We start from the raw sequence: 20,000 nt of genomic DNA, 5'->3' as shown, positions 1-20,000 counted from the left end.
CTCTGTAAACAGCTATGTAAACAAAGGGTATATAAACGAAGGGGGGCCCATCGTAGCTAGCAACATGCTTGTTTATTACAGAGCCTAGGCTGTGTATTAACACTGGATTTCCATTTTTTTTTTTTTTTATTTACAGGGTTCGCTGTCTCTTCCTTAAAAATTTGAATGGAGGATAAGAATGATCATGATATTGCATTACTTAACTGGACCATTCTTGAATGAATTTAGGCTTGTGCAGTTTGAGTTTGCAATATGAAAAAGGTTGTCAAAGATGAAGTAGGATGAAGTTTATTGGCTGACCTTGTGTTGATGCTGTGATGTCGTAATGATGCTGAATGAATATCAAATTAATGAAGATGTTTTTCTGGCTCTCAGGGATTTTTCTTGTTACCAGATGCTGTATTCTTCCGACAATTCTTAGTATTTTTTCTCCCTAGACTTGCACACTTAAGGGTCTTGTTTTCATGGCTGGTGTGTCTATGTGCTGGTGTGAAGAATGCCTGTGTGTCCCCTATAGCCTTTAGTCAGTGCCAGTCTCAGGTGAAGGGGGGGGGGGGGTATGCAGCAGTCAGTGGTGTGTTTATGGAGCTTCCTGCAGAGTAGATTGGGGGTAATTACACATCTAAAGCCCCAGATATAACAACGCGCTCTTTGTCCCGCCGACAGGGTGCCTTGGGAAGGGGAAGGGGAAGGGGACGGGGGTCGTGGGGTTCGCTCACACAACAAAAACAGTCCAAAGGATCGGATTCTCAACGTCTGTCCCTGAATGCAGCATACACAAAAGAGAAACTGTCCCTGCGTTCCAAATCACATACTTTTTTCTTTTTACTACACTACATACTAAAGTACAGAAGAGTTTTATGGCCACTGGAGAGAAATAAATTAGGAAGATTTTTTTTCATTATGTCGAGAAATGTCAAGAATAAATACGGATACTCTTGGAGTTAGTGGGGCATTTATGTATTTTCAACATACTACAATTGACGTGCATGTATCGGGACATCCTAAATCTTTTTCTGGCATACTAAATAGTAGGGAAGTATGGGAATTGGAACGCAGGGAGTGTGTGGGTGAGTTTAGCAAACACACTGATCGGTGCGTAGGCGCATAATGTGTATCTACTATGTACACATAGTAGTGATGTCTGTAAATATTATTTTTTCGTTTGGCCAGTTAAATGTGTACAGTTGGATGATTTTTTTTAATCCAAAGGTCAATAAACAGTACTTACTCACTCACTCACTCACTCAAACACACACACGCACACACTTGAACTTGTACTTACTAAAAAGGCTTGTGGATTTTGGTTGCAGTTGATCCGTTGTGAAATTTCCAATAATGCATTAAAATGTAAATGGTGTTTGTGTTCTGCCCTGGAGGCCGTCAGTGGGTGGCATCCACAGAGCCGATTGCCAGAGTCGGGGGTGGTAATCAAAACAGCAGAGTGAAAACATTGAGAGAAAAATGAATGAATTGAATTTAAATTCACCAAACACACATGACAAGATCGGCTCAAGCTTTTTCACGTGGGATTCGCTTACTTACACTGTGACATCACGTGACCCCATTCAATCTTTTTTTTATTCATTTAGCGACATTAGCATGTGTGGAACCCAGGTTGCCTCTTCAGCATGTACTGAGGCATTAAGGCCCTATCTCACTGGGCTGAGACTAGTTGGAGACAGGTGGGAGACACAAACTCAGAGAGAATATGCAAATTGGCGACAGTTGTCACTAGCAGTTACACTGAATTGATAACTACGACACTTTTGTTTGTGAATGTTGCACCAGCCTCCGCAAAAATTTGGATCATAAATCGCCGGGAGATCGCATACATGTCGCCTGCTGTTCGGGGTGCATCGCCAGACGGTTGCCAGACGACCGCCAACTTCTCGCAAAGTTGTCTCACATTTCTCGCACTTCCTGAGTCACGGAAAACAAGTTGCCCAGAGTTGGAGACGGGTTGGAGATGCGGTAGAGACAGCGCAAAGACTCTGAGACTATTTTGAGAGTAGATTTGCCACTCAAATTTTTTGAACAAAATTCAAGCGATAGGACTACGAGGCTCTGCGACTCATGCGATGAAATTGAGACCCCCCCCCCCCCCCGTGAACATTCCAAGACAGTTTAGAGACTCCCTCTCGAATGCAGCTCGCAACTTGTCGCAAAAGTCGCAGCCCATTGAGATAGGGGCTTTACTGTCAGGACAGTGATAACAGTGTAATCTATTGGAAATGTTTGACATTGACCCTGCAACAATTTATTTTATTGCTTCCAGGAAAAATTTCCAGTTCCGCTGTTAGCATTAATTCATGCCCAGTAAAACAGGGATCATAGTATTAGGGTTTTAGGCTAATGTCTTCTGTGGGGAAACGGCTGTGGTTAATATGCAAATACCTGCTGCCAACAGTAGGCCTATGTATGTAAATAAGGTTGAAGGAATACAAACTGTCAAATGCAGTATTACAAGTGAAAAGAATTTAAGAATATTAGGAAAAAACACTTTCAAAAATGATTCTACTGCAGTTTTAATGCACCTTTGGCCTTCATAGCATCTCTCTAAAGTACAGCAGAGAATGGCTTTAGGGCTGTTTTCTCTGCTTCCTGTTCAAAAAGCTTTGCCCTCTTTGCCACCCTGGAGAAACCTGTGTGCACACACACACACACACACACACACACACACACACACACACACACACACACACACACACTCACACTCACACTCACACTCACACTCACACTCACACACACACACACACACACACACACACACACACACACACACACACACTTTGCCCTCTCTGCCACCCTGGAGAAGCCTGTGTGCAACTCAGGATTCATCCATGATACACCAACACATTTCACTGCCTGTCTCTGCATGTGAAAAGTAACTGCACATCCACACACACACACACACACACACACACACACACACACACACACACACACACACACACACACACAGTACACATAAGTGGGGCTGCCATAGGGCCACGTATAGAAAAGTGTGTAGGCGTTGTATAGAAAAACGAGCACGACTCAAAAAAAAATAACCAATTCTCTCTGACGGAAAAAAGTCCTGGATTTGCAGATGGAGGCATGAAAGAGAGAGAGAGAGCGCCTGAGTCCAATTTTGGGCGATTTTCACGTTTTCGCTTCAATCGAAAAGAATTACATGCTGCAGAAAACCTCCGCCACATTTGGTATTATGAAACCCTTTGAAATCCCACGGGGTAAATTGAAAAATATGCTCGGTGGTCATGCCTTTAAAACAAGACAGCTTTTCTGAATTTTCCTGAAAAAATATGGAATTCTCTGAGGGAGGTTTTCACTGAGCATTTGCTGGGCGATATGTGAGATCCCAAGGTCTTTGAAACGGGGGGAAGATTTTTTATTTATTTATTTAACCTTTATTTATACTCAAGAGATCAATAGAGGTGTGACCCTCCATTTGCAATGATGTCGAGGTCAAACAAATGCAAAGCAAAAAAACAACAATACACATTCAATATACAATGCAAATACACACATACACAAACATTTGAAACATTTAGACAGCGATGTAGAATGGCTGCAATTAAAATGAAAAGAGTGAAAGTACAATATAGCCTAATTATACCGAAAGGATATGATGGCATTTCATTTTAATTTGTTGCTGTAAGTTGTTCCAGGAGTCAGGGGGGCACTGAAGCTTAAACGCTGTCTTTCCCATGCTCAGACCAGGGGCGTGTGGAACATATAACATGAGCATGTCAGTGGAGCGGGTCTGATAAAGCCCATCTCAAATGTGCAGCAATGCAAGATGGACACGCATGTACAGCAAAAAGCCTCATTAGACATGCTTGTATGATAGTTATACTTTCAGAGAATATGTAGGAACGCACGCACGCACGTACCAGAATAATTCATTTCCTTGGCCTTGATATGCAGAGGCTATACTGAGGTCATGTTATCAGAAATTAGATTTGTGAGGAGGAGGGAAAAGATTATGTTTAATGTTTAATGCTTTCTAGCCCAGGCATCCTGTTTGGCTCCGCTCTCCCAGCTGTCCGGGGCACCAGAGTGTTATGACAAGAAACATTGAGAGAAAGAGTTACGTCAGCCGTGTGTTAACTCTGCACCATCAAGGCTCTACTAATGGAACCATGGCGATGATGATGTCATAGTAATTTAATAAGTAAACACTTCATAGGGTCTCAGGTTGGCCACAGGGTCAAAGGGTCAAACTCTAAGCCCGACTGGTTTGACGTGAAATACAAGAACACACGAGTTGAAGTGAAGAAAGTGTTAAGTTAAAGGATAAAGAAACAGGGCAACAATAGGTGCTGACACGGCAGGAGCGTATTTCGTTATACACGCACACACACACTCACTCACACACACAAACATGAACATGCACGCACACACCCGCACACACACACACACACACACTCTTCTGGACAGGTGGCTCTCACAATAAGACTTGCTGAGTGAAGTACTTGTGTGAGATTAATAGTCGTGATAAGGCTGTAATGAGATGCGGGGACTATAGGGTCGGAATACAGGAGACAGGGAAGAGAGAGAGAGAGAGAGAGAGAGGAAGATGGGGAATAGAGGGACTAGAGAGAGGGAGAGAGAGAGAGAGAGAGAGAGAGAATAGAAAAAGGGTCAAACTTTTTTAATAGGGAAACCCACCTGGATGCCAGCCAATGGGATGTCAGCGGCCTCCAGATTAGTGGCTATACATTACCACAGCCTATTAAAATATTACACACACTGATTGATGCTGACAGCCTGACCAGAGGGTGGCGACTGTGTGGGCAAATGTGTCAGTCTTCATTTAGGGCCCCCCCCCCCCCTCCCAGGCTGCCTCCCGAATCCAATTTTCTTTCGAATCGTCAAAGTTGTCCTGCAAATTCAATTTAAATTCAATAAATTTCATGAGGGAACTTCATCAGTGCATGTACAATTCACAGATCCAGCAAAACAGCATACTACACCACACATACACTAAGCATATCAAATAGCAGCAATTACAACATTGGTCAGTGGGTAAAACTAGCCAAGCACAATACATGAACTAGTAGAATTTATATTATAACAGTGATTAGAACAACAACATGACATTGGATTTATCAATGGTTTCTTAGACAGTTTTTTCTTTAAGAATCACTAATCACTTAAAGCTATAGTGCGTAACTTTTTCATATGAATGAATGACGGTTACATTCAAGCCACCGCCAAACGAGTTGACACAAAGTTGATTAAGCCTTTCAGCTCCACAAAACTCTCTGTATTTCTCAGTATGGCAAACTGGTAAAATAAAAAAATATCCCAAGAAGTGCCCAAGAAATGTTTCAGTTGTTGATTCTACTGCTAAGAAAAAAACCTGGACGTACAGTACAGCAGACGGTATAAAAATCCATGCGCGATCACCTGAAGGCTTTACCTCATGTACATGCGCCGACAGTATTGTTGTAATATTCAGAAAATTCCTCATGGGGGGACGACAGAAGCTACGCACTATAGCTTTTGAAGTCAACTCAAGAGGAAGTATTAAATCATTGGAGAGCTTCCATGCCCTACAAAAGACAGATGACTTTCTTCTTCGTAGAAATCAATTATCGCGCACAACGTGGTTCCTGCTTAATCACCACCGCGGTTAGTGTGTGTGTGTGTGTGTGTGTGTGTGTGTGTGTGTGTACTCTCTTTGCTGTTGGTAGCTCCAGTCATCTGGGGAGAGAGCTCACGGGCACCGCAGCACAATGAACTTCAATGACACACGACCGTCCTTTCTTAATAATAAAACTCTTGGGACACCCTTCCTCCCATCCACTAACACACAACCCCTATACTTACACCGCCACACACACACACAATCACTCACAATCACACACACACACACACACACACACACAATCACACTGACGCTCACGCTCACAGACGCGCACACACAAATACACACACACACACACACACTCACTCACTCACTCACTCACTCACTCACTCACTCACTCACTCACTCACTCACTCACTCACTCACTCACTCACTCACTCACTCACTCACTCACTCACTCACTCACTCACTCACTCACTCACTCACTCACTCACTCACACACACACACACACACACACACACACACACACACACACACACACACACACACACACACACACACACACACACACACACACACACACACACACACACACACACACACACACACACACACACACACACACACACACACACACACTCACTTGAACTTGAAGGCTCTGTAGGCCAGATCAGTAAATAATTACAGGCAGCCAGGCAGGCAGCGCAAAGGTAATTGAATGTACAGCAGGGTTTGAGATATGGTGATGGACAGATTCCCATTAACCAAATCCACTTCATTGCCGTTCGTCCCGAGGGCCTAAATTATGTTCAAACAGAGAATAATCCACCTACAGAGCAGTCTGACGCCCCCTACGCCACACACACACACACACACAAAGGCAAAGCAAAGCCATTGACAGTAACACTCACAGCAAAAGTGTACAGTTTAAAAGAGCAGCCTGAAGCGTGCATGCTCTCACTGGTCTCATCCTAGACCCCTGGCACATGTCAACTGCTTTAGGTATGTGTGTGTGTGTGTGTGTGTGTGTGTGTGTGTGTGTGTGTGTGTGTGTGTGTGTGTGTGTGTGTGTGTGTGTGTGTGCGTATACAAATATTTTTGCAAGAACTTATTTCAGTTTCTGACCTTTTAGGTTGAAGACAATGTTCCTCACTTCGGGATAGGCCTTTAAAGGGCTGTTTGAGGGTTAATACTGCATTATGTCAAAGAAAGTCCTCAGAAGAAGTATAGACGTACAAACGTGTGTGTGTGTGTGTGTGTGTGTGTGTGTGTGTGTGTGCCTGTGTATATGTATGTAAGCGTGTGTGCGTGTGTGTGTGTGTTTCTACATTGACAGAGAGAGTGTAGGCTGGAAGGTGGCCAGCCCCCTCCATTAAACATAGCCACCATCATCTTCAGCAGCGCAGCCCTTTCACTGCGAACACTTTGAGCACATGACTGTTTGATGAGATGCGCTTGTTTGAACCGCCGACCTTGTTCATTGGGCGAAACCCATTCCATTCCAGTGACCCTGCTTTAAGCATGGGAGTTCACGGGAGAAAAAAAAATTAGTTTGGTTCTGCGCATTAGATGGTCCTCTCCTGTCACACACATTCATAGGGTGATGTGAAGGGCGTCTCGTTTACTGCTCCGCTGTAGATTAAATTCTGGAGCCTGTCATGTACAATGGCTGTATTATGAGCCCGGACAGAAAGTTGATTAATATGAGGGGGGGGGGGGGATTGACCAGCCAACCAACGGATAAGAAGAAAGCTCCGAGTTATTCATTAAAAGAGCTAGAGGAGGATGGACAAAATAATGAGATCACTTTGTGGGAAAAATGGAATTCACAATTTAGAATATAAAAACATGATCAGAGGAATCTCAAAAAGTGGATCACTTATTTGCCAAATAGCAGGATTTGAAAAATAGCATTCTTTAGCACTGATGGTCTCGTTTGCTGTTACATGTCATTTATGATCATCAGAGGAAAAATTTGAGTATTTCAGAAATATTTAAAAGTTCCTCGAAGCACCCAGTTTCCATTTTATATAAGAGTTGTTTGCTGTTGTCATGCTCTGTTGTCATGACGGAGTACACCTCCACAACATTGTCTGAGCGTGTGTTTGAGCGCGCGTGTAACAATGTCTACTACACACTTCAGTTTAATAAAGCTGTCTGCGCAGCGTGTCTGAAACTAGTATGTCCCACTGCGGGACAATAGTTAAGTGATAGCAGTGAAGCTCTCCGGTTTCGCCCGTGGGACCCATTACAAGTGACAGCCTTAAACTGTCCAACGTGCTCAGACACAACAGAATGTCAACTCACAAAATAACACCGAAATTTGACTCGTTTGGCAGGTATTGTTCCTGCCCCCTGAGAGTATTGTTCGTAAGATCTCACTCATTCTTTTTATCTGTAAAATCAACACTCATCTATTTATGTTTAGAAAGGATCCTAAATGTGATATTCACTGTAAAATCGGTAGCTATTACAGCGTGTGTGTGTGTGTGTGTGTGTGTGTGTGTGTGTGTGTGTGTGTGTGTGTGTGTGTGTGCGTGTGCGTGTGTGGAGAACAGATGCTGTCGCTTCAGGCTGCCTCGTGTGTCCTGTGGGAGTCCCTTCATGTTTATTTCATCAGATCTAGTATTGCAGAAGTATCAGTCACCTCGCCACACCGTGTAGCTCTGAGGTCACTGTGGATAGGGTCATGTGCTCACTTCACTCTGTGTTTCCTCATGTGAGCTAACACATAAGCACACAATACCGTGCACAACAGTGAATAGTTACAGTCATATGAAAAAGTTTGGGAACCCCTCTCAGCCAGCATTATAATTGACTCTGCTTTCACACAAAAAAGATAAAAGTGGTATGTCTTTCATTTACCAGGAACAGCTAAGTACTGGGATGTTTTCCAAACAAAGATTTTTTGAAAAGCAGTATTTAGTTTTATGAAATTAAATAAAATGTGAAAAACTGGCTGTGCAAAAATATGGGAACCCTTGTGGTCTTGCTGATTTTAATGCATGTAACAGCATGTAAAACTGAGGACTTTAAACACAAAATTGGTTGGATTATGTTGTTAAGCCTTGAACCTCATATAAAGGTCTGTTTAATCATGATAAAAGGTATTTTAGGTGCCTAAATGCAAGTTCCACTTGTCTTTGACTCTCTGCAGAAGTGAGACAGAATGCGATCATCAAAACAGCTCCCAAAAGATCTTAAAAACAAAGATTATTCATTGTCATGGTTTAGCGGAAGGCTACAAGAAGCTTTCCCAAAGGTTTAAATGGTCAATTTCTACTGTAAGGAACGTTGTCAGGGAATGGAAGGACACAGGCACAGTTGCAGTTAAACCCAGGTCTAGCAGACCAAGAAAAGTACAAGAGCGGCATATGCGGCGGATTGTGAGAATGGTTGCACACAACCCAAAGATCACCTCCAAAGACCTGCAAGAACATATGGCTGCAGATTTTGTATCTGTACATGGTTCTACAATTCAGTGCAATTTGCACCAAAACATCTGTATGGCCGGGTGATGAGAAGGAAGCCCTTTCTGCGCCCACACCACAGATACAGTTGCATGGAGTATGCAAAAGCTCATTTAGACAAGCCAGCTTCATATTGGAAGAAAATGCTTTGGACTGATGAGACAAAAATTAAGTTATTTGGTCTTTATAAAAAGCAGATGTTTTGGTGCAAATTGCGCTGAATTGTTGAACAATGTACAGATACACAATCTGCAGCCAGATGTTCTTGTAGGTCTTTGGAGGTGATCTGTGGGTTGTGTGCAACCATTCTCACAATCCTCCACCTATGCCGCTCCTGTTTTTTTCTTGGTCTTCCATGCCTGGGTTTAACTGCCACTATGCCTGTGTCCTTCCATTTCCTGACAACGTTCCCTACAGTCGAAATTGACAATTGAAACCTTTGGGAAAGCTTCTTGTAGCCTTCCCCTAAACCATGACAATGAACAATCTTTGTTTTTCAGATCTTTTGGGAGCTGTTTTGATGATCCCATTCTGTCTCACTTCAGCAGAGAGTCAAAGAGAAGTGCAACTTGCATTTAGGCACCTAAAATACATTTTCTCATGATTAAACAGACATTTATATGAGGTTCAAGGCTTAACAACATAATCCAACCAACTTTGTGTTTAAAATCATCAGTTTTACATGCTGTTACAGGCATTAAAATCAACAAAACCACAAGGGTTCCTATATTTTTGCACAGCCAGTTTTTCACATTTTATTTTATTTCATACAACCAAATACTGCTTTTCAAAAAATCTTTGTTTGGAAAACATCCCAGTACTTAGCTGTTCCTGGTAAATTAAAGACATACCACTTTTATATTTTTTTTTGTGAAAGCAGAGTCAATTATAATGCCGTCTGAGAGGGGTTCCCAAACTTTTTCATATGACTGTATGTAGGTATATCTGTGTAAAGATGTGAGTGGTAGGATGGCCTAGAGGAAAAGGGGCTGACCAGTAACCATGAGGTCGCTGGTTTGATCTCCGGCAATGGAAATGTGTTGGCTGCTATTACATCTACGGTGCTGGTGCGACGACTTCTCTTTCCAGATATAATGTCGACACTATTCTGGATAATCCACACATTTTAACGTCAACTGTTTTTTATACAGGAATTTTTTATTCAAATAAGAAATCAGCGTGGAGAAATGCATTTTAAGGGTCCTATGTTAAACATATTTTTAGAGATTTGAGCAAATTGACCCTTCAATAACTGTCACACTCATTTCCATCGAGTGTCTGTTTCAAAAATTGGAACATGTTCACAGTGGGGGAAAGCTTAAGTACAAGTATGAGGATCTTGTACCTTATTTGAATATTTCAATTTTATACATCTTCATACTTTTTACTCCACTTTATTTAATAACGAACCCCTACCATTTCATAATGATATGTTATTATAGGCGGAAGATAAGATAAGACTTAATTGATCCATGGGAAATCACAATCTACCCTGGAGTATAAAAATAAATTATCAGTATTAATTATAGTTATTAAAAAGTTAAGTAATCAACCATGTGTCCCAAACTTTAATTATATTAGAATGCTGATTATTTTTCACTTTGAGAAAAAAATTAATTGTTGGGCTTGTACTTGTAACTTGAGTATGTCTAGAATTTCTTCATTTCATGTAAAATATCTGAGTACTTTATCTATATAGCACAATTCAGACACAAGGCCATTCAAAGTGCTTTACAGAGGCTTACAACACATCAAGATTAGACATTACAAATTGCATTTAAGAGATAGTAAATACAAAAATACATCAAGATTCAACATTAGCCTACATTAGACATCATGTATAAGCCAATCACATCCGTGTCTCTTTGGACTGAAGTCTCTTTTACCAAATTTGGAGTGTAGATGAGAGTTGGCAATCAAATACCACTGAGTACTTCTTCCTCCTCCACCTCTGCCTCTAGATATTATTGTTGGCAGATGTCATGGAAAAATGCCTGCAGTGTATTCTTTTGCCAAATGCTGCGATGCTTATCTTTGTAATCATTCAAGCTGTGAATCAGGTGGACTAGGAGGAAACAGAAAGAAAGAGAGAAAGAAAGAAAGTCCTTCTAAACAAAAACACACAAAGGGAACAGCTAAATACCAGGCATAGCTCAGTCATATGAGCGTGAGTCACCACAACAGGCGGCCGCTCAGACGTTACAGGGCTGCAGTTTAAATCCTCTGCACGCCATTCTGAGCGCCTGAGCCATCGACTATATCACGTCCTAAAAGAATAGGGACAACGCTGCGGGAATATCCGCCTTAAGCTCCAGTGTGGAAAATGTATATAATTCTGGAATAATGTCTGTCGCATTCTGTCTCACCGCCGGCTTAAATCGTAATGTATGGATGGGCCCCTTGAAAAACTCAACCCAAATGAGACTCTGTTGTGGTTTTGAGGACACATTTGATTCTATTGTTATGTAGGCTAGACTGCCTGTAGCGTGAATTGTTCTCTCTGCACATAGGAAGATGGAATAAATGCATTTTAAATTATCGTATCCAGTGGGTTTTGCATGTTCAAGCTGTACAATTTTCCAAAGCAAAGCATACTGTAAATGTTAGGGTTGAACTTAAATGAACAGCTATTGTGCAAATGTAGGAGTAGTAGGATGGCCTAGAAGGGCCGACCAGTAACCATGAGGTCGCTGGTTCGATCCCCGGCACCGGACATTAGGGTGTTATTAGTCAAACTAGTGGTGGCTGGTATTACATCTACGACGGTGCCCACCATCTCTACCATTGTGTCCTTGAACAAGACCCTTAACCCCAAACTGCTCCAGGGGCGCTGTACTATGGCTGACCCTGCGCTCTGACCCCCTCTGGAGTGTGGTAACTTGAGAGGGGAGATGAGGAAAGACAAAATTCAATGTGCATCGACTAATAAAGATAACTTATTTTTTCATTTTGTTTTTCAAAAGAAGATCAAGCCCCCTTCTGTATGCATGAAGTTTTTTTATTTTTATTCTTATTATTATTATTATTCCGGACAATTACACACAATACACAATTTTCTCTTCGCATATTCACACATATTACTTTGTGTTATCGTCCGAAGGGTGGCAGGAGAAGCCAAAGGCTTACCAAGTCCCGCCCCCACAAGTTAGCCTAGCTTGCTAATGTTAAGCACTGATTCTTCCAACAAGACTTTTGGCTTTTGAATTGCACTATATATCAGCACCTGTTGAGTCACCGGCAGCTGTGTTTGTTCTAGAGGGGCGCTACCAAGTGTTTGACTGGCTGACTTTTTAATGGGCCCAGTTGTGGTCACAACAAATGAATATAATATCAAAACGTTACAGCCAGGGCCAAGGGGTTAGGCCCGTCACATCAGCACTCTGTATGTTACCTGGTGATTTGAAATGTTGACAAGGAGAAACATACAAAGTTGTGAGTTGATGGATGTTACTAAGACTGGGCATTGCAGCTTGACACTTTTGTCATATTAAAGGGATAGTTCAGTATTTTTGAAGTGGGGTTGTATGGGGTTCTTAGGCATAGTAAGTGTGTTACCTTATGGAGATGACTGTCAACGCAGTCACTATAAGGAGTTTGGGGGAGGAGCCGCGGTAGCAGAAGTTAGTATTGTACTGTTGATCCCAAAAGTTCATTCTAGTATAACTAGTTCAAAGCCCTGAAAAAGTCTAATAATACAAGTTTACAAAATAAAACAAGTTAAAAAATGTAAACAGCAAGAACACATACAAGAATAACTTTCATTTCAATATGACTCTTAGATCACTTCATCATTATCTCATCTTTTTCCAAGGCGTCCTGATTTATTTTTGTTGTCTGGGTTCTTGTGAACAGCTCATGAATATACTTTTAGCTTCTCCGCCGCAGTCTGCTTTGCAAATCTCAGGTGTCATGGCGGTGTCCTTGAATGCACCAACAAGGAGAGTTAAATCTAAGTGGTCCCTGCTAGGCAGCATTTCAAAAAGGTTGACTGTGATGGATTACCTGTCGTGAAACACAGCTCAAAGGAAAGTGAAAGTTGATATTGATAAAAAGAGAGTGAAGTGAGCAAATGCTGTGCAATCATCAACTTGTATCGTAATGTGTTGTCCATGTGTATTTACCTGTGATCATTTGTGTTTGTCTATGGGACATAATGTATGATATAGTGTGGTATGGTACATCATTATCTTGTGCAGCTTTAGAGAGTGAGAATTAAAGGTGCTCCGTGGAACTTTCAGCTTGTGTTCATTCTTGCGCCCCCTTTGGATAAATGCGGTGTAGTGTTTTTACCACGCCAGCTGTTGTTCCTGGGTGAGCGTACCCATGACAAAGGCATTAAGAAAAACTATATCAAAATAACATTATTTGCACTGACGATCTTGTTTGCTGTTACATGTAATGTAAGATCATCAGAGTAAAAAATGTGACTGTTTCAGAAATATTTAAAAGTTCCTCGTAGCACCTTTTTATTTCAACCATATGTTAACCACTTACATATATATAATTTCCTGTAGCATCTTGCCCACCCGTCCATATATCTGCAGTGTGAGAGTATATTGCCTCAGCCCGGGATTCACCTCAATTATATCTGGTGTTTGTACTGCGTCTAGCGAGGCCCGGCCCTGGGTTGCATCTGCTCTCTGTCTGTGTTTACCCAGATAGAGAGGTGTGGTTGGTTGGTCGGTCAGCCATCTGGAGAAATCTACTCCGTTTCCAGCCAACACAATCAGGTCAGGAGGAGATACTGTAGGATACAGTAAAATTGAGAGACCAGTCTGAATTTTTCTTAAATCTTCATCTCTTACATTACTTTTTGGAAATGCTCTTAATGACAATAAAATGTATTGGAATTTGGTAGAAATGTTGTCAGTAGTTTATATTTTAAAACCAAAATGTTCATTCTACTCAAACATATGCCTATAAATAGTAAAACGAGAGACACTAAACATTTGGAGTGGTCTCCTAATTTGTTCCAGAGCTGTATAGGCCTTTATATCTTTCTTTCTTTTTTTCCATTTTTCTAATGTGTATTCTAAGCTGACCCTGTGAAGCACTTTGAGTGGCCTGAATTGTGTCTGAATTGTGCTATAGAAATAAACCTGCCTTGCCTTTCCTTTTAGATAGCGGATCAACCTCTGCACTGTTTGCACTGTAGCCTTTACCTGAGGGGATAGATAGGACAACTTCACAGGAATTCAAAGCACTCTTATCATCTTGGGGTTTTTCCTTTCAACGTTGGAATGTGGATGAGATCACAATGTGTGTCATTTTTCTACATGTAAGTTTAAGGTGGCCCCAAAAAAAAAGGCTTGTGGATTAGGGTTGAGGAGAGGGGGAGACAGAGGCAGGAAATGAAGGGAGGGGGACTACACTTAGACTGAGATGGATGTAGGAAGGCCTGGATTTAGCTCTGATCCTCTCAGTTACACGGCCACTTGAATACAAAGATGAAGAGAAAAAGAAAAAGACATGGAGACATGAGCCTGCCTGAGGTTGCGTTCCGAATCGCATACTCTTTCTTTTTTCTATTCTACATACTACATCCGACGATAAAAATAATCTAGTTAGGATGCAGTAGGCATACTATTGGGACATACTTTTCTCTCTTATTTCATCATAACATTGCGCCTTGATCTTGCCTCTTGCTTTTATATCCGTCGCATCCCCGTTTGTTTTCATATGGAGGCTTCGTCGATGTTACGTCACTTCACGTGCGCACTGGATTGTGGGTCAGAATCGCCCAAATAGGATGCACTTTTCAACACTAACAATCTTGGCCGCATGAAGTAGGACATCCGGATACTTCTAACCATCCTAAATCTGTCCATAAGAATCGGGACATCCTAAATCTTTTTTCTACATACTATATAGTAGAAAGTATGCGATTCGGAACGCAACCTGAGTCTGAGAAAAAAATGGGTGAAAAAAAACGGCATATCTGAAGAATTTATTTTCATTATGATATCAATGTATCTCTGTTTTTCAAGTCGTTAACAGAAAATATGACCTAGTAACGGCTTCATTCATGCACTTAAATGTAACCAAACATGTACGGTGCACAAAGACAAAACTTGACTTTGACACCACAGACAGCTGTTCCCAGTTGGCGTCCTCTCTTATACCATCTGTCATTTTTTGGTGTCCTTTCAAATGGCGACCTCAATGTTTTTCTTACTTTAAAGGTGCTCCGAGGAACTTTCAGTTTGTGTTCATTCTTTCATCCACTTTGGACAAAAAGCGGCAGTGTTTATACTACCCCAGCTGTTGTTCCTGGGTGAGCGTATACCCATGACAAAGGTATTAATAAAAACAATATGAAAAAAGTATTCTTTGCACTGATGGTCTCGTTTGCTGTTACATGTCATTTATGATCATCAGAGGGAAAATTAGACTGTTTCAGCAACATTTTAAATGTCCTCATAGCACCTTTAATCAAGGATTGTGACTAACCTTATCCAAGTGTGTGAGTTGCCCAGACCTTCATTTAACCTAAAGCAGTGGCAGATCAAAAAAAAAATCATACAAATCATTTTTGTGATATGGATCCAATTTGCAATACAAAAGAAAACCAATGTTATCCTCCTGGCAAAATCTGAAAATGCCGTCATAAGGGGAGGATAGGTTTTGTTATCTTAGTGTCTCATGTCTCATTTACCTAAAGGACTTGAGGCCTGTTGCTGTAATCATTTCTTCCCTAAACGCTGGCCAGGATGCTTCATAACTACAAAAAACAAGGGCCTATGTCAACAGCCCAAATATATCTTCCAAAAGATACAGACGTTTTAGTAATAAGTTCCATGGTTACGTTTTATCCAGACAGGGATTCCTTTGCTAAGGGATTTTCCACAGTTCTGTTCTTCCAAAGTTCAGCTGAAGTTTATGTGAGACCTCTGCAATCTTTAGAGGAACTTTCCAAAAGAACCAATAACCCTGCGTTCCAAATTGCATACTCTTTCTTTTTACTATTCTACATACTGCATCTGACCATAAACATAATCTAGTTAGCGTGCCGTAGACATACCTTTGTGACATACTTTTACTTATAACATTGTTCCTTGTTCTTGCCTCTTTCTTTTATATCCGTCGCATCCCCGGTTGTTTCCATATGGAGGCTCCGTCGATGTGACGTCACTTCCGGTGCGCACGGGATTTGGGTCAGAATCGCCCATATAGCATGCTGATTTCAACATTAAAAATCTCGGTTGGATGTATTAGACATCCGGGTATTTTTAAGCAAGATCACAAGAATTGGGAAATCCTAAATATTTTTTTTCTTCCATACTAAATAGGAGAAAGTATAGGTATTGGAACGTAGCCAAAGAGTCGGGACAACATTTGGTTCCTTCTACAATAGTTTCAGCTCCTTTTTGTCTTGCGTTTAAAAAGCACCAAACATTTTTACTTTCATCGATCTAATATGCTTGGGAAATGCAAACAGGAACATGTACAAAAGGTAGTTTAGTTGTTGAGTTTAGTACCTTGGTTCCATTGTTACTGTATAACCATTTGTTTCAAATCTTGGTCCATACAGTCGCGTGTCAAGGCAGCTGATCTACACCTGACCTTTAGGAAGTACAGCTCCGAAAAAAATTATAAGACCACTCCAAATGTTCAGTGTCTCTTGTTTTACTCTTTAGAGGTTTATGTTTGAGTAAAATGAACATTTTGATTTTATAATATAAACTACTGACAACATTTCTACCAAATTCACAATAAAAATATTGTCATTTAGAGCATTTTCAATAAGTAATGTAGAGATAAAGATTTAAGAAAAATCCAGACTGGTCTCTTAATTTTTTCCGGGGCTGTATCTCTTGGCTGGTCCAACGTATGGGTGGAACTGCACAGAGAGAATTTATTCTTCTTCTTCTTCTTCTTCTAAGACCATAACTTTGGGAGATACTTTTTGAGTGTGTGGATTTCATTACAGCTACCCATAATTCTTTCAACTTCAAATCAGCGTGTAAGTGTTGTATTAAACCTGCAGTAATGTATTACTGTGAACCTGCCCTTGACTTGCACTTGTTGTTGCGCTGGTCAGGAAAAGGTTTCAGACAGACATACAAAGATTTACTGGCCTGAACCTGCAGCAAACTTTGACTCTGGTTCCAATTTGTTTCTTCCAAAAAAGCGTGAAGTCGGAAACCAGCTGTTTGTAGACACGAAAAGGGTCAAAACAGTATCCTTTTCTGTACACTTTTTCGGGTAACAATTTTCAATAAGGGGACATTAATGCACTGTTATTTAATCCTTAGCTAATGCTATTAATGGTTAGTTAATGCTTAGTATGCATTAACTAACTGGTAATGCTTCATTTTTAACAGTAACTGTTATGCTTAGTTAATGTTTCAAGCACTAACACACTCACACTTCGATAAGGTTAGTCACAATCATGGTTAAAAGTGCTGCGTGGAACTTTAAAATATTTCCGAAACAGTCTAATTTTCCCTCTGATGATCATAAATTACATGCTTTCAAGCACTAACTAAGCACTTATTAACAGTTAGGTAATGCTTCGTTAATGTTTAATAAGCATTAACTAACACTTAATTAATATACCCTTATTGTTAAAGTGTTACCCTTTTTATTCCCTCAGTTATAGCCCACCTAACACCTACACCTTACACACAAACACACACACACACACACACACACACACACACACACACACACACACACACACACACACACACACACACACACACACACACACACACACACACACACACACACACATCAGCTCCACTGTTCATATCTTGCTTGTTTGTTGATAGTAAAATCTTAAAGGGGAACTTTATGGTTGTTCAGTTCAGCTGTGCCTCTCTGTGCCTTTATCAGTATTCCGCCAACGCCTCGCTCCGGGGAGAACAAAGTGAGCGGATTATGTTGGAGCCCATTAGATGGAATCGGCCTTAACAGGGTTTGTGTTTTGCCGCAGTTCTTTTGAAGACACAAAGCAGCACCCTCCTCAGAGATACAGTATATCCACTATACAGATAAGGGTCGTTCTTGCTCTTTTTTTTCAACTTTTACAATTCCCAATAACCTTTCATATCTTATCTCCTTCAAAAAAAACTATTATGTGTTGTTGTGTTTATATATTTTACAACTCGCCCTGACCCTTATACTCGTACGTTTCACACTCTTTTCGAACATGATTATTACCACCCACCCACCCACCCGCTCTCTCTCCCTTTCATTCAACCAATCCCATCAATAAAAAGGCATTTTTTCGTCGTGTTGGTCCTTTTCTCAGTTCATCTCCGTGGGTGTGTGTATATATCTCTGGTGGCGGTGTTTTATAGCAGCGACTCTCTCTCCCTCTCTTCCTAAATGATATGAGGTTTGCCTTCTACCGGAGAAGGAAGATAAGAGCTTAATGCATTACCCCGCATAGCAGCGTCCAACACTGGACTCGTAAATCAAATCATGGTCGCACTTGAGCGTTGACTGGGATTTAGGATTGTGTGTGTGTGTGTGTGTGTGGGTGTGTGTGTGTGTGTGTGTGTGTGTGGATGTGTGTGGGTGGGTGGGTGGTGAGGTGTGTAGGGGTGACTGAGTTTAACGTAATCACAAAACACTTGCATTCATTGGCTTGCTGAAATATGTCACTAACACATATGACACTGTTTGCTGATTAATGTTAAATACAATTTTCTTCCCATAACAGTGGTTTACCTCTGCAATACAAATACACTGTCAGGAAGTGTCTGAGGCATTACAAACAAAGTACAGTACAACCTCTTGTATTAATGGACATGATGTACTGTAAGTGGGCCCATCTATCATCCGAGATTTTTTTTAATGAGAAATATATGCGTGTGGCCAAAACTAGCCTCCAAAATCCATATAGGAGAGAAAAGCAAACATTGTGAAACAGGGTTGGGAGCGCGGCCAGAAAGGAAATGAGCTAAGCGACACCGAGGGAGCTGACAAGCACCATCTCTGCTGCTGCCTAAAGAACTTGTAAAAGCAAAAATGTCATTCCAGGGTACAGAAAAAAACAATAGCAATTTAATATGGAGGCCAAGGTTCAGGCTATGCTTACACGACAACTGTTTTGCTAGTAACCAAAAGGTTTTTCCTGCACATTTTTGAAAATGTTTAACGTTTAGACAACATTGTTATTGAATACGATCCACATGCACCTAAACATGAACCTGGGTTAGCTTTAGCACTTCCAAAACTTACCCTGCGTTCCATAATCTCATACATTCTCTTTACTATACTACCATACTAAAGCATCATGTTTGCAAACTACACAATTACATTGGATGTGACATCTGGATATTGGCATACTGCATTTGACAAGCATATATTGGGACATCCCAATTCTTTTTTTTTTCTGGCATACTAACTAAATAGTATGGAAGTTACGGGTATTGGAACGCAGGGATGATGTCATCTCCAAGACGCTGAGGTGCCCAATTAGATACACCCAGGCCACATTCCACATTCCTGTTAGATTAGACTGTAACGGGAACACTGTATTATCTACTGATTACATTGCAGATTGACACATTGTGCAGTGTTTTGATACAGGCCTTGGTTCCTGTCACTCAAACTGGAATTTGTTCGTGTCCCCGGCAGCCAACGCACAACCTCTTGACCCCTACGTGTTGTTAATAACGGGTTGGGTATACTTAGGTAGTGTTTAAAATCAGTAATAATCTCATCACAGGGAAGGCTCTGTTTTGGTTGACATACAAGCACTTGCTTTGTCTGTTGTAGTCAGTCGGTGAACATTTTCTAAGGTATATTCTCATAACTGAATAAACAAACTTTCCTCACAATACAATTGGATTTTGTCTGGTGAAGTTTTCCACCACTTCTTTAGCTCTAGATCGCAAATGTAAATTGGTTACGTCCTATATCTGTACCAACATCCCATCCCTGCTCTACTATCTAATTAGTGTACTATTAGCATTACATG

This window comes from Ammodytes marinus (genome assembly GCF_949987685.1).
Source record: "Ammodytes marinus genome assembly, chromosome: 18".
Classification (NCBI taxonomy): Eukaryota; Metazoa; Chordata; class Actinopteri; order Uranoscopiformes; family Ammodytidae; genus Ammodytes; species Ammodytes marinus.
This window is presented reverse-complemented; position numbering follows the sequence as displayed.